Raw genomic sequence first — 15,469 nt, 5'->3', positions numbered from 1 at the left:
GTTGAATTTTTTATTTATTTGAACTTTTTTCCTTGCGTTTAGCTGTAGAATTATTTCCCTAATTTTTCGGTCTTGTTTCCTTCCATCCTGTATATAAATAAGCTATTAAGACATTTTGTTCTTCTTTCCATTTCACATCTCATAATACTCAGCGAACACTGTGATAAATAGGACCGCAACCAGAACACTAAGATGAGAGGGCCGAGACTAGTGATGGGCAGTGGGAATATTCCCGGTGGAAAGGAAAATAAAAATAAAAAATGGGAATATTCCCGGGTTTTTTCCCTGGCATATAAATTCCTGGGAAGGAATTTATTTCCATTTCTTTACTTTATCTTCCAAATTATAAGAACAATGTGTCTAATTACTTTATTTTCATTTATTATTATTTACTTCTAGGTTTTAAATAATTTGGAGATTAAAATAATAAAATTCTTTGACAGTAATTTAAATAACTAATAATATGATATTTAAAGCTCCATTTCCATTTGCTCTAAAAAGTAGCAAAGTACTAATTTAAAAATGATGAAAAGGAACCAGTTTGTAAAGCAATATAGAAATTATGTAGAAATAGAGATAAAGTACTATCAAAACACCCCAAACCACCGTTGGTAATAGACGTCAGTCTGTTTCCTGACTCTGATTCAAATTTCTGGAAAGGTGCTCAGATTTCTCTTACATGTGAATTAACGCATGAAATTTCGAGAAATAGGTAGGAAGAAAGGTCGTGTGTTACAATGTTACGTGCTAAATTATAAAACTAGGTCAGTATCTTGCAAATATTGTGAACATAAATATGTATGCGCAAATGTGTCTTCTGAGACATGGTAAGACATATGTCCTCTGACAGTTACCCAACCTTTTTTGTTTATAACATATAAAAATTTAATATGTTTATAATATCAATAGTAGAGTTAAGTTTAGAAAATCCACTTACATATAAACTGTTTAGCGGTGTAAAAGTATATGGACTTACTATACCATTTTCCCACATATTTACTTGCATAGAAGATATTGTAAGTAAATATACATTTATGCGTATTCTCTAAATATAATAAAATATTAATAAAATAACATAATGCCGTTCAGAATATACATTTTGAAGAATCCCCTGGACGTAACAATAAAAATATACGGTGATAAGAAATGAATTTACCTTTGAAATCATAATATAGTAATCGAATTCAATTTTCTTTGGGTTTGTACATAAATTTCCGGAATATTCCCATTTTTGGGAATCTTCCCGGGAATTTTCCCAGGGAATATTCCCGAAAAGTATCTTAACGGGAATTTATCGATCACTAGCTGAGACCATTTTTGAGAAGGGGATAACTTGAGTTCTCCTATAGTACACATACACTTCAAAAAAAAAAAAAAATGAAAATTTTAGAGGATTGAAGATGTTCGCAGGGGAGGTAAGCTTCCCCCTGGTCACCCGCTAGTTAACCTGATGATAGCTAGAATGTATTCTTTATTTTGTCAAATATATACGAACAACAAATAACAGATATATCTAATCTACTGGATTTGACAGCTAAAATATCAATAACATTTAGTATGATAGAGTTTTGTTTGATGATAAGATCTTATTATCTCAGGGAAATGTGAATTAAAGATGACAAAATTCTAACTGTTACGTCGTCGTCCTCATAAAACATGTACTTCTGCATCTTTTGAAAGATCAAAGTCTACACTTATTCATTACTACGGTGCTGTCACATTGTGACTATCTGTGTTATTGTCAACCCAAAATGTACTAAGAAGAAACGTTGGGTTCTACATTTAGCATGTATCACTGAATTAAATTAACTACGTGTGAGATGAAAAGAGAAAAACTGTCATAATGAAAAAGAAGGAATCATACAGTGTTCTTTTATCAAAAATATCTCACCTCGGTAGTATATTGGATCATATATTCATCGCATTTTACAATACAACTTATCACAATCCTCTGATTATGTGTACCATCTGAAATGTGGTACACTTTAGAAAACGTTGATATATATACTATGCATATTGGGCATAACATTAAAGAGGCTCTGGATTCGAAACCTGGTTCTCTTGATTGATATTTCCCCAGACTTTTCAAATAAAATGACGGAGTTCCATTATAATATGTAGTTAGTTTCCTTTTCTTCAAGTGTAAAATTTGACACAACCTTTGCTCTTACTTTATTTAAACAACATGCAAATACTTTTCGACGGAGAAGAAAGAATTATGAGTAAAAGAAATACAATATCAGACCAAGGGCCAAGGGGATGATACCCCCCCCCCTTAGGGAACTTTTGTCACTATATTAAAAATGTCCCTTAGGGTCCATAGAATCAAAAAAAAAATAGTTGTTAGTCAACGTATAAGTGCAACACCTGGGTCCTGGGGCCCTTAACCCTTTAGCACCCGTGTATATTTGTTGACACCGATGGGATCTCTTTAAATGACAGTAGATCAGACCGTTAGTGCAACACTGGAACAAGTTATACCTCGATCGATTTATAAGATTGTAGGCTTTCAGTTTACGTAATGAATGGGACATTTCTGTGTACAAAGGAAAAGTAATTGAGGGATATTGCAGAAAATTTCCCTTAAAAACGTCCCTTCTCTCGATTTTTTAGTTATTACGTGTCAACACTGTAAACTAGGTGAATAAAAAAAAAATATTTGTGTGTCCTATTTCATGTTCAACTTAAACTGAAACTTTCATCTTGATTCATCAAATAGCAACAGAAGAAATATATATTTTAGTCTTCACAGGGTTAATAATAATTGATTTTCATGGAAGTACGAGTATGACTGTGTCTATGTTCCGACCGTCAGTGCAATTCTGGAATAAGTTATACTTCTATCGATTTGTAAGAGTGTAGGCTTTCGGTTTTCGTAATGAACGAGACATTTATGTGTACAAAGGAAACGTAATTGAGGGATACTTAAGAAAATTTCCCAAAAAACGTCCCTTCTCGCCATTCTTTTAGTTATTACATGGCAACACTGCAAACAAGGTGAATAATAAAATGTATTTATGTGTTCTCTTTTATGTTCAACTTAAACTGAAAATTTCGTCTTGATCTTTCAAATAACAGTAGAGAAAATATATATTATATAGTCTTCACAGGGTCATAATAATTCATTTTCATAGAAGTACGAGTATAACTTTCTGTCAATGTATAGTTATTACGTGGCAACACCGCAAACTAAGTGAATAATAAAATATATTTATGCGTCCTATTCTATGTCCAACTTAAAACTGAAAATTTCGTCTTGATCCACGAAATAGCAACAAAAGAAATATGTATTTTATAGTTTTCACAGGGTTCATAATAATTGATTTTCATGGAAGTACGAGTGTGACTCTGTGTCAATGTTCTGTTTTATTTTTGTATAGAAAACAAATGATACAAATTATTCTATTTGATTTTCTTATTCGTTATATTATGACAGATTACCAGTAGCGAGAAATCCCCCAGGAAGGTTGTTTGGTGTGTTGCCCATGGTATAATAGAAATTCTTTGAAAGCAATAATTTATTTGTTGTGAGGTTACATTATGTTCTTTTGAAAATACTTATTGTTTTGGTATTCTACAGTGAATACAACTTTCAGATATGTCTGCTGGTATGTGAAGTTATCAAACAACTCTCGAAGTTATTGCGTAGGCCATGTATTCTTATTACATCTGCACACAGATAATCACACTTAATATAGTATGTAATATTTACTTTTTTTAATTGCCGTTATATTAAATAATTTGTTATTTTCTTTGTCTTCTTGTCTGTCTGTAAGTTGATATCGCCATTCGCCCTGAAATCCACGTGTTCTCAGTTATTCTGAAGAAGAATACCAAACAAAAAGAAGCTAATCAGACAGATGACAATCGCAACTAGGAAAGGGATTGCTATTGTGAAAAATCGAAAATTCTGTGTAATACACTACGCATAAAACGAAACTGACATGAGGACGACAAATCTTCCATAAAATCTTTCAGGTCAAAGAAGTGCCGCAAGAGAGTGATACTATAAAACTGCACCGCTTAAAATCAATTTGCATCCAAATTCCTACAGAATACGACACAAACAAACACGGTCTATTGCTGGGAATACCAAGTTTCACAAAATTACCACGATTGCTAAGTCAATCTACTTAATCATATGTGGCGGAAAATTGTACACTGTTAGTAGGTAATCCACCATATTTGGAGCGTTCTGCTACACGACAGAATGTAGCAGACATTCTGTTTAATGAGAAGCAGTGCGTATTTGGGAGAAACGGAGCTAAAATGGGGATGACGAAAAAACTTAAAGGATGTTTCATGGGAAATTCTAGTGACATGTGTTACTAGAACAGCTGAACGTGCCATTAAAGGAACAAGTATTCTATAGGAATATGAAGCATTACTGTGACAGATTCAAGAAGTGGATTTGATAGCAGCAGAAATGAGGTACCAAAACATGTGCCAGATCGTCGAACTAAAATTTTTCATCGAATTAACATACCTAAAGATTCGTTGAAGGCTCATTCTGTGCAGGTATGTGAGTAAGTGATTTGGTTACTGAAGTAGCTTTATTGTTACTGCGAGCCTTTATTAATTACTATCGACAAGCGTCAGATCTTTCGTGGCTGCCCACGACAAAATTGCTACATTTCAAGAGTTTAAACCTACCTTTTTTTTTTTTTTTTTTTTTTTTTTTTTTTTTTTTTTTTTTAAGCTTGTATCTATCCTTTTAGCTGCAATTAATACAGAATCAAGTCTTCGGGAAACACGTGTCGCCAAATTTTTAACGCAAGATGTTTGTTCAGCTGTTTCAGGTGTAACGTGGTAGATGCCAAAACAGATGCTCCTAAGTATAACAGGCAGATATCTCACAAGCAATACTAACTAACTAACTAACTCTGGCCTATGGAACCCGGAGGTTCAATGCCGCGTTCACAAAAGCTCTCCACTGACTTCTATCCTTAGCTAACTGCATACAGTTTCTACTTTGTATTCCAATCTCTGCGAGATCCATCTTAATATTGTCCTCCCATCTACGCCTAGGTCTTCCTAATGGTCGTTTTCCGATTGGTCTTCCTGTCAAGACTTTGAAAGCGTTTCTACTTTCTTCCATTCTAGCTACATGACCCGCCCACCTAAGCCTCCTAGACTTCACGACCCTAACAATGTTGGGTAAATCATATAAATTATGTAGTTCCTCGTTATGAAGTTTCCTCCATTCCCCATTCCCGTTCCTCTTGGGTCCGAATATTCGTCTCAGGATCTAGTTCTCAAATACTTTCAGTCTATGTTCTTCCCTCAGAGAAAGTGACCATGTTTCGCAGCCATACAAAACAACAAACATGATTACCGTTTTGTATATTTTAAGCTTCAAATTTCTCGACAGAATTCGCGACGACAAGAGATTTTGAACCGAATAGTAACACGAATTCCCTGCTTTTAGTCGACATTTAAATTCTCCGTGAATATGATTTTCCTCTGTTCATATTGATCCTAGGTATTTGAAACTATCCACTTTATCAAAAGTATTATTTAATATTTTAAAGCATCCATAATTTGCTGTATTCCGGTCCCGACGCACTTCCATGTATTTATTTTTATCTGCATTTACTTCTAAACTCATGTCCCTGCAAGCGTTTAATAAGATCTCTGCATTTCTTTCTATTGTTCTCCTATCATCACCTATTAAATTTACGTCATCAGCTTATGCCATAACCTGGTGAATACCGTTCAATTCTAGGCCCTGGTTGCTATCTTTGATTTTCCTTATAGCGTATTCCAGAACGAAGTTAAATAATAATGGCGACAACGCATCTCCTTGTTTCAGGCCATTTTCGACGTGAAAGGTCGTGGACAAAAATTTTACTACCCGGACTTTACTTTGGGATTCATTTAAACATATCTTAATTAATCTAATTAGCTTTCTCGGTATTCCAAGTTCTGTAAGGACGTTGTATAATGTTTCTCTCCTAACCGAGTCGTACGCCTTTCTAAAATCAATAAGTAGTCGATGTACCGGGGTATTGTATTCCCACTTTTCTTCGAGTATTTGGCGAATGGTAAATATTTGGTCGATAGTTGATCGATTCCGTCTAAATCCGCATTGATAATCTCCAATAATTTCATCTGCGTATGGGGTCAGTCTTGCTAATAGAATATTTGAAAGAATTTTATAGGATGTTGACAGAAGAGAGATGCCTCGATAATTATTACAGTCAGTTTTGTCGCCTTTCTTGTGAATTGGAACAATGATTGATTCTTTCCACTCTTGTGGCAATTCTTCCTTGTTCCAGATAAGGATAATGGGTTTGTGTATCTTGTTCCACAATTTTTCGCCTCCAGCTAGAATTAACTCAGCCTGAATTTCATCTACACCCGGAGATTTGTGTTTCTTTAATTTCTTTATAGCAGTTTCTACTTCTATTCGGTTGGGTTCTGGAATATACGGTTCTGCGGTGTGTATCTCCTTTTCTCCACGCACACTAGTTTTCGGTTGCGTGTTAAGCAAATCGTCAAAGAAATCTTTCCATCTATTTAAGATGCTATCCGTGTCAGTGAGAACTGTACCGTCAGATTTCTTTAATATATAAGCACGAGGTTGATAGCCTTTCTTAAATTCGTTGATTCCCTTATAGATGTCCCGGATGTTTTTATTTTTACTATTATCTTCAAGTTCCTTAATTTTAGCTTTCAGAAAATCGTGTTTCTTTGTTCTAAAAGTTTTGGAAGTTTCCCGCCTGATATCTGAGAAATTTTGTGTAGTTATTTCATTCGGATTTTGTAGCCAGCGTAATTTTGCCTGTTTTCTGTTCTCTGCTAGTTTTATGCATTCCTGGTCGAACCATGGTTTGTTCCTACGTATTTTCGCGTGTCCCAAGTTTTCTTTTGTTGAAATTTTAATGCTATCTCTAATTTCAATCCAGGTATCCTCAACACTAGTACACTCTGAATCTTCTAAAGCCGAGAATCTATTCGAAACTTCAATCTGGTATTTCTCTCTTACCTGGCTCTCTTCTAATTTCTTTAAATTGAATCTCTCCGTTTTCGGACAATGAATATTACCTTTATTCAACGATAACCTCTCTCGTATTATCGCTGTTACCAGGTAGTGGTCGGTGTCACAATCAGCCCCTCTAAACGACCGGACATCAATTATGCTAGATTGCCTTCTTCTATCTACTAAAACGTGGTCAATTTGATTATGTGTTTTCCCGTCTGGTGATGTCCAAGTGTATTTATGAATGTCGCGATGTGGGAATTTTGTACTCTTCACGATTAGGATTTTGGATGTTGCAAAATTTACGAGTCTAACAAGCAATACAGCATTAATAACTCTGCTCAACTGTACGGGCCACTCATCTTCATATTCACAAACATTTGAATTACAAACAGTAATGTATCATTGTGTTGACGAAAGCGGTGATGACCTCCAGCCATCCGTTTTAAAAGATTCATGTGTTCTTTCCCTTTTGATTTGATAATTTTCAAGGATTTGCGTGTCACTTCCAGTTAAAAAGGTAAATATAAACTGCATGAAAGACGAGGTAAATCTGAGCTTTGGATGTAGCACTTCCTCCGTGGGCGGCCACGAAGGAACTCACACTTGTTGGTTGTAATTAATAAAAGCTCGCAGTAACAGTAAACCTGTTTCAATATCCAAAACACTTATTGATACCTGCTCAGAGTGAGCCCTCAAAGAATTTATCTTTAGGTATATTTCTTTCATGAACAATTTCAACACGATCTGGTACAAGTTGTGAGAATGACGAGGCTCATTTCTGCTGCTATGAAATCCACTTCTTGAATCTGTAGCAGTAGTGCTTCATATTCCTATCGAATAGCTGTTCCTTTAATGGCACGTTCAGCTGTTCTAGTAACACATGTCACATCCATGTAACATGAAACATCCATGAAACATCCCATGAAACATCCTTTCCGTTTTTTCGTAATCCCCATTTTAGCTCCTTTTCTGGCAAAATACGCACTACTTCTCATTAAACAGGATGTCTGCTACATTCTGTCGTGTAGCAGCACGCTCCAAATGTGATGAATTACCTACTAGCAGTGTACAATTTTCCGCCACACATGATTGAGTAGACTGACTTAGCAATCGTGGTAATTTTGTGAAACTTGTTTTCCCAGCAATAGACCGTGTTTATTGTGTTGTATTCTGTAGGAATTTGTATGCAAATTGATTAAAAGCGGTGCAGTTTTATAGTTCTTTGACCTGAAAGATTTTATGGGAGGTTTTTTTTTTTTCATGAAATTTGTCGTCCTCATGTCAATTTCATTTTATACGTAGTGTATTACACAGAATTTTCGATTTTTCACAATAGAAATCCCTTTTCTTGTTGCAATTGTCATTTGTCTGACTGGCTTCTTTTTGTTTGATATTCTTCTTCAGAATAACTGAGAACACGTGGATTTCAGGGCCAATGGCGATATCAACTTACTTTCTCGCTACTGGTAATCTGTCATAATATAATGAATAAGAAAATCAAATAGAATAATTTGTATCACTTGTTTTCCATACAAAAATAAAACAGAACATTGACACAGAGTCACACTCGTACTTCCATGAAAATCAATTATTATGAATCCTGTGAAAACTATGAAATATATATTTCTTTTGTTGCTATTTCGTGGATCAAAACGAAATTATCAGTTTTAAGTTGAACATAAAAGAGAACACATAAATACATTTTATTATTCACCTAGTTTGCAGTGTTGCCACGTAATAACTAAAAGAATCGCGAGAAGGGACGTTTTTTGGGAAATTTTCTTAAGTATCCCTCAATTACGTTTCCTTTGTACACATAAATGTCTCGTTCATTACGAAAACCGAAAGCCTACACTCTTACAAATCGATAGAGGTATAACTTATTCCAGAGTTGCACTGACGGTCGGAACATAGACACAGTCATACTCGTACTTCCATGAAAATCAATTATTATTAACCCTGTGAAGACTAAAATATATATTTCTTCTGTTGCTATTTGATGAATCAAGATGAAATTTTCAGTTTAAGTTGAACATGAAATAGGACACATAAATAAATTTTATTATTCACCTAGTTTATATTGTTGACACGTAATAACTAAAAGAGTCGCGAGAAGGGACTTTTTAAGGGAAATTTTCTGCAATATCCCTCAATTACTTTTCCTTTGTACCCAGAAATATTCCGTTCATTACGTGAACTGAAAGCCTACAATCTTATAAATCGATCGAGGTATAACTTGTTCCAGTGTTGCACTAACGGTCTGATCTACTGTCATTTAAAGAGATCCCATCGGTGTCTGTAAATATACTCGGGTGCTAAAGGGTTAAGGGCTTCAGGACCCAGGTATTGCACTTATATGTTAAACAACAACTATTTTTTTGATTCTAAGGGCCCTAAGAAACATTTCTAATATAGTGACAAAAGTTCCCTCCTTGGCCCTTGGTCTATATAGTTTTATATCTCACATTAAACTCCAGATTAATTACAAGAAACGATTTATATGCATGTGTATGTGTGTGTGTGTGTTTGTGTGTGAGTGGGTGTGTATGATGAACTCAAAGAATGGTACTGCAAGGACTATCCATAGTTGCAATTTCGTTAGTTAGAGAAAATAGTTTTGAATGTTTCAGTATGCAAAATATTTATCGACTAGCTCTATGTTTTTCGTTATTTTAGTACCAACATGTCAACTACTGAGAAAAGATCATTCGTGAGGGAGAATTAAGTTTTCGAGTAAAGGCCCCTATAGCTCCTCCACTACATTATGTGGTTTATATTTAAAGTATACGTGCAAAGAAGTAAAAATATGATATATCATGTACTAGTGACTCTGATTTTTTCTATAAGGGATTACGTTTAGGTATGTGTGTTTCATGGTGAGACATCTAAGGAAAGTTGCAAAAGAATATATTCTGATCTTGGAGAATCCAAGCTAACTTTGGGAGTAGTCTGAGCCCCCAGCAACAGCGCTCAGATATGGAAGACGAAAGTATAAGTATAATAAATAACGAATCTATTGTTTCAGCGTCAAATATTCAGTTTTCTGCATCAAATCTGAACTCCAGATACCCTCTTACTTTACGAAAGTTAATAAAAAGTAACACAACAAAAATCCATCTTGATGTATGCACTAAGTTCGTTTTTTTTTTAAATTCATATCAATGGGTTGAGTCGTTCTAACAGAATAGGTCAGAAACAAAGTTACATTAATTTTTATTAATGTAGATAGATAAATTATTTAGATGTACTTCTACTTCATTAATATTGATTCATTTTTAACCTGTAGAATATTGTAGGAGATGTGAAGTTTCAAATTGATATTTACTCGTATTTAATACTTTGTAATACTGACTAATTTAGCAAGGCATGTTCTGTTTGTTAACTTCTTGCATGATTGCTTTTCAAATTGTATTACGAAAAGAAGAAATTTGAAAGGAAAAAGGTAAACATTACTTTCCCTCAGTAAATAATATTTTGAAACAATTTTATCCAATTTTCTTCATAATTTAATTCAAAATATAGAGAAATATGTAAATTCAGAATAAGCAGCATAAGCATATACATTATGGTCGCTAATACTTGTTCTTTTATATCTTTTCCTAATCCCTTAAAAATCTATATAAATTCTGTTATTGCCTTTCAGTTTTTTTTATAATCATGACACGTTTACGCCATTATTATTATTATTATTATTATTATTATTATTATTATTATTATTATTATTATTATTATTATTATTATTATTATTACTGTATTATTATTATTATTTGTAACTAATCGAGCAATATAGAGAAATAAAAGAGAATCTGTGAGCTAAAATGCAACATATTTAGTGAATCAAAGGAGCAGACCCAGGTGTTATTTTAAGTTAAGTTGATTTTGAGTTTAACATTCCGTTCAACAGCGAGGCTATATGAGACATGGACCTACTGATTAACGTGAAATCCGAATCACTTGAGCTCCCTCCGTAAATCGAAGCCGGGTCTGCCGCGTCAAAAGCGTGTATGCTAACCGCTTAGCCACGAAGGAGCTCTGGTGTTATTTTAAAATCAATTCATTATCATCATCATAATATGTCTTTACTAACAAGTTACTTGCTGCAAACTCAGAAGTTTTCATGTACCAGAGTTTTAGCCAACATCCTCCTCTCTATGTATGATTTTTTTGCTTCCATACCGTCCACCTTTCGCTAATGTCCTCTTGTTTTTTGTCACTGTACCTTCTGTTGCGTCCCTTATGATACAATTTTTCTCAGCCAATGTCTGAATCAGTTTTACTTCTTTGTTTTAATTACATCTAAATTTGTGCTATCTTACCCTACTATTAGTAACACTTCCTTGTTAATTTTTCGTTCTTCTGAGCTCATTTTCTATATTTTTCTCGTTCCATTTACTTATTACCCATGTTTCTGCTCCTCAGAGTAAAATACTCCACACGAAATGTTTATGTCTGAGTTTCCTTCTTACCTCTTTTTTCTAAGTCTCATATAATACACTTTTCTATCTGCTGAACAGTAATTCATCCTTCCCCTCGTTTTTTTTATTTTTAGTTTTTTTTTATTTATTTATTTCACGCTAGCCTTTTATGTCATCAAAAATTTAGCCAGAAAATTTTTGATGCACTCAGTATCGTGAGGCAACTGCAAAGTTAATTGCATGTGTGTAGCTTTCAGGCATTTGTATATGCATATATTAATTTTTTTTCTAGCCTTTGCAAAAAAGATTTGGTTTTCGTACGTAAGAAATAGTAATGGAGTGATTCACAGATTGCAGTGTAATGCCTTTTTATTAGTTCTGAAGCTGTGTAAGACGTGAACATGCAGCTTAGCGTAGGAAAGTACAGGCATCTGAGTTCTCATCGGAAATTAAATCAGGCTCTTCTACGCTAAATAAGTAACAACGGACGAGTTTACTATTTAAAATACAAATATTAATTTGATACAACTATATTTCAGAATAATAATGCCTTAGTCACTGGGTATTATCTCTATTCATAGTTCTCAGTCTAGTATGTATTATTCGTTTACTCCCGTTTCCTAACATTCAATTTTCCATGCACCCTTTAGAACCACAAAGAAATGAATATCACCAGTCTACCTCTAGTTACTGTCTTTGTGGGAAAACCTCATCACTGTAATCTTCTGGTAGAGTGCTCACGATAGATATCTACATTACCACTCTTAGAACACACATTTTTTTTTTCAGTAGTTATATAATTAAATTCCTGAGGAGATCAATCATCATTAATTGCTTGAATCTTTGCAAAAGTTCGTTCTTCACTATATGTACCTGTAGCTTATACTTTGTGATCAGGATTTCATTACAAAGTTTATTACATTTGTAATGAAATGAATAATGATAATAGAAGAAAAATGAATAATGTTAATAGATGCATAATTTAACTTCTTTTATTTTCTCTTTTGCCCGAAAAAATGTTTGATCGATTTGCTATTCCTTTAGATTCAATTCAGATTATTTGATACACAGTCGTGCGTTTGATTTCAGGTGAGCATCGTCTTGAAATAAAAGTAATGAGAGATAACCCAAAACTGATATTAAAATTATAATGAAAATCACTACAATATACAATATCTTCCTCTTGCTGCTGACCGGGACGTTAAACTCAAAATCAACTCATCTCAACTCAACTCATGTTTCCCTTTTGCAAAGGAAAGAAGGAAAAAAAGAAAGTGCAAATACTACTTTTATAATTTTAAAATTTTGAATAATAAATTTGTAGTAAAATATAAAATGATATGTTTTTTAAATGTAATGTTATGTATATGAAATTGAAAAGGGAAGCATAATACAGTATAATGATACAAAAATATGAAAATTTTAAGTGTAGTGGCAATAAACGTAAGCCAAATTAGTTGTATTTTATATTCACATAAAACACTAATAATCTGCTCCCAAACGAACAGATTATTAGTATTTTAAAATTATACTGACTGAATTAATATAACATGAATTTATATTTCTGTTTTAGCAATTTTACTCTCGACCAACAAAAATATATAGCCCTTTTGAAAATTCTCTTTTGACATGGGAAATAATCAAATAGCATTCCATTTAGTTGTAAAAAGATGTGTATCTCACATTTCGATGATTGCCGAGGATTGTTCTTTCGCCGACAGACGTATAAATTACGTTATTGGACAATTTATTTTGAGACTGGTTTTCTATTAGTCCTTATTCAACAGCGATGTTAGCAATATTCGGACCTACTAATAAAATGAGATCCGAATCTGTATTCGGATGTGCATCCGAGAGTTATACTCTAGAAGATTTTGAAAATAGTGTCTACAGTGATGTTTCTAACTATGCACTTTTTATAAGTTTTTTATGAGATTATATGAATTGTAACATAATTAAATTTGATACCTGCACCACTTCTGTTCGGTAGCCTATCTATTTATATGAAGAGTAGATTTTGTTTTCTATGAACTAAACGTGAATTCTAATGGTTGATTTTACTGACTCAGTGTCAAAACTAGAAGTAGTAGGGGAGAAAATAGAACAGGTAACTACAATTTCTGAGTAGTATTACTAGTATTACTGAAAAGATGAATTGTTGACGTGAAACAAAAGCAAGGATAAGAATGACAAAAGCATTTAAGAGAAAGAAAAGTAAATTTCGTAGGAGGTTAGGAAAATATTCATAAAATAGGCCTACTTGCTGTGGAGTGCTGTACTCTATGAGGCAAAAACATGGACGTTATACAAAAGCGATAAAAAAAAAAACTTGAAGCCTTCGAAACATGAATGGAGAGAATAGCTGCATCGAACGGGAAACGAAAATGAAAGTGTTAGAAATAGCGAGGGAGGAAAGGACAATTTTTAGATGTAATTGAAAAGGGAAAGAGTAACTTGTTGAGACACTGTCTGAGAAGGAACTGTATCATAAGAGACGTGCTAGAGGGTATCGTGGTAAGTAACAGAGGGAAGGGACGAAAGATGCTACAACTTATGGACGGTAATAAAGTTTTAAAAAATCTTACGCAAAGATGAAGAAGTCAGCTGAAGACCGTAGTGTAAGGAAGCTTCTTGGGTGATCTGGCAATAATAACAGAATACTTATAATGACAATGATGTCTTCAAATCTTAAAAACTAACTTTGTTATCCAATTTTAATATTTAATAGTATAATTAAATGTAAATAATATTAAATTTACATGTAATGCAAATTTATTTTGGAAACTAATGGATATTTAAGTACTTTGAAAATAGGATTGATCTTACATAATGGTTCATGCACCCGCAACTAAATCTAATTGAAGTCCCGGTCGTGATTCGTACTTCATATTATAAAGGTAACAAAAATTGTTCTGTCGCTTTTTCACCCACCACCTTCCAACATCGATATGTCACGTAAGACATACCTGGAAGATCAAAAATAGTCCCCATCAGCATCGACAACCTTCTGCCAACGTTATGAAAGGCCATGGATTCCATCGCGGTGGAACTTGGTGAGCCCTGAAGCGAAGAAGGTATCAAGTGCATTTTACACCTATACTAAGGATTTGAACTGGCGTCCTCCAAGGAATGGAACAGGTGATAATCCGACGGTGAAATGTCCGGGAAATATGGCGGATTCAATAGTGCTTCCCATCCAAGGAGTAGAATGGTGTCCCGGTTCATCCAACCCATGTGGGGTTAGGCGTTATCCTGTAACAGGTGAGCCCTTCGTGTTTCAGAAGTGCTGACTCCAGAGTTTTGAGTTCTTCTTGAACACGGCTCAAATGCTGACAGTACACAGTTTCATTGATGCTCTGACCAGCTGCTAGCAGTTCCCGATGCACGATGCAGCAAGCAGTTCACCAAACACACAGGAGAACCTTCTCCTGGTGCAGTGATGGTTTCGGCTATTTTGGAATCGGTTCATGGGAAGTTAACCAATGATGATGGCGCCGTGGAGCTTCGTACAGGACCACTTCTCATCACACGCCAACACCTCGTCCAGAAATGATCCCTTCCTCAGACGAGACAGGAAAGAAATCCAGGTGTCTGCTCGCGTTGCCTTCTGTCAAACCATGTGGGACCAACTTGTAGTGCTTCGCAAGTTGATGGTGTTGCCGAATGGTTTCTTCACTCACACTGAATTGTAGTCTCAGTCCTCCACATGTCTGACCTCAATTGCTGTATGAAGATCTTCATTTTGTACATGTGTTGGTCTTCCGGCACGTGGTGCGTCTTCGAATGTTTCGTCACCATACTTAAACTTGTTAAACCACCGCTGCACTGTCCGCGTAGTCACGACAAACTCACCAAAGGCCTGTCATATCTTCAGCCCTGCGTTTGACCCCGGTTTGAACTCCTATAGCATTCACGCCCTTATGATGTTCTGTGGAGGTCCCGTGTTCAATCTGTCCTTATGCAGGTTCACGGTGTAATTGAACTGCCACAACCAGGCAGTATGTTGGATATATCACACCAACAACTGACCTTCACCTTACCTCCATTGGTATTCAACTCACAGTGTGAG

The sequence above is a fragment of the Thermobia domestica genome, chromosome 4, assembly GCF_964235325.1.
Source record: "Thermobia domestica chromosome 4, izTheDome1.hap1.1, whole genome shotgun sequence".
NCBI lineage: Eukaryota > Metazoa > Arthropoda > Insecta > Zygentoma > Lepismatidae > Thermobia > Thermobia domestica.
Note: the sequence above shows the minus strand (reverse complement) of the source record.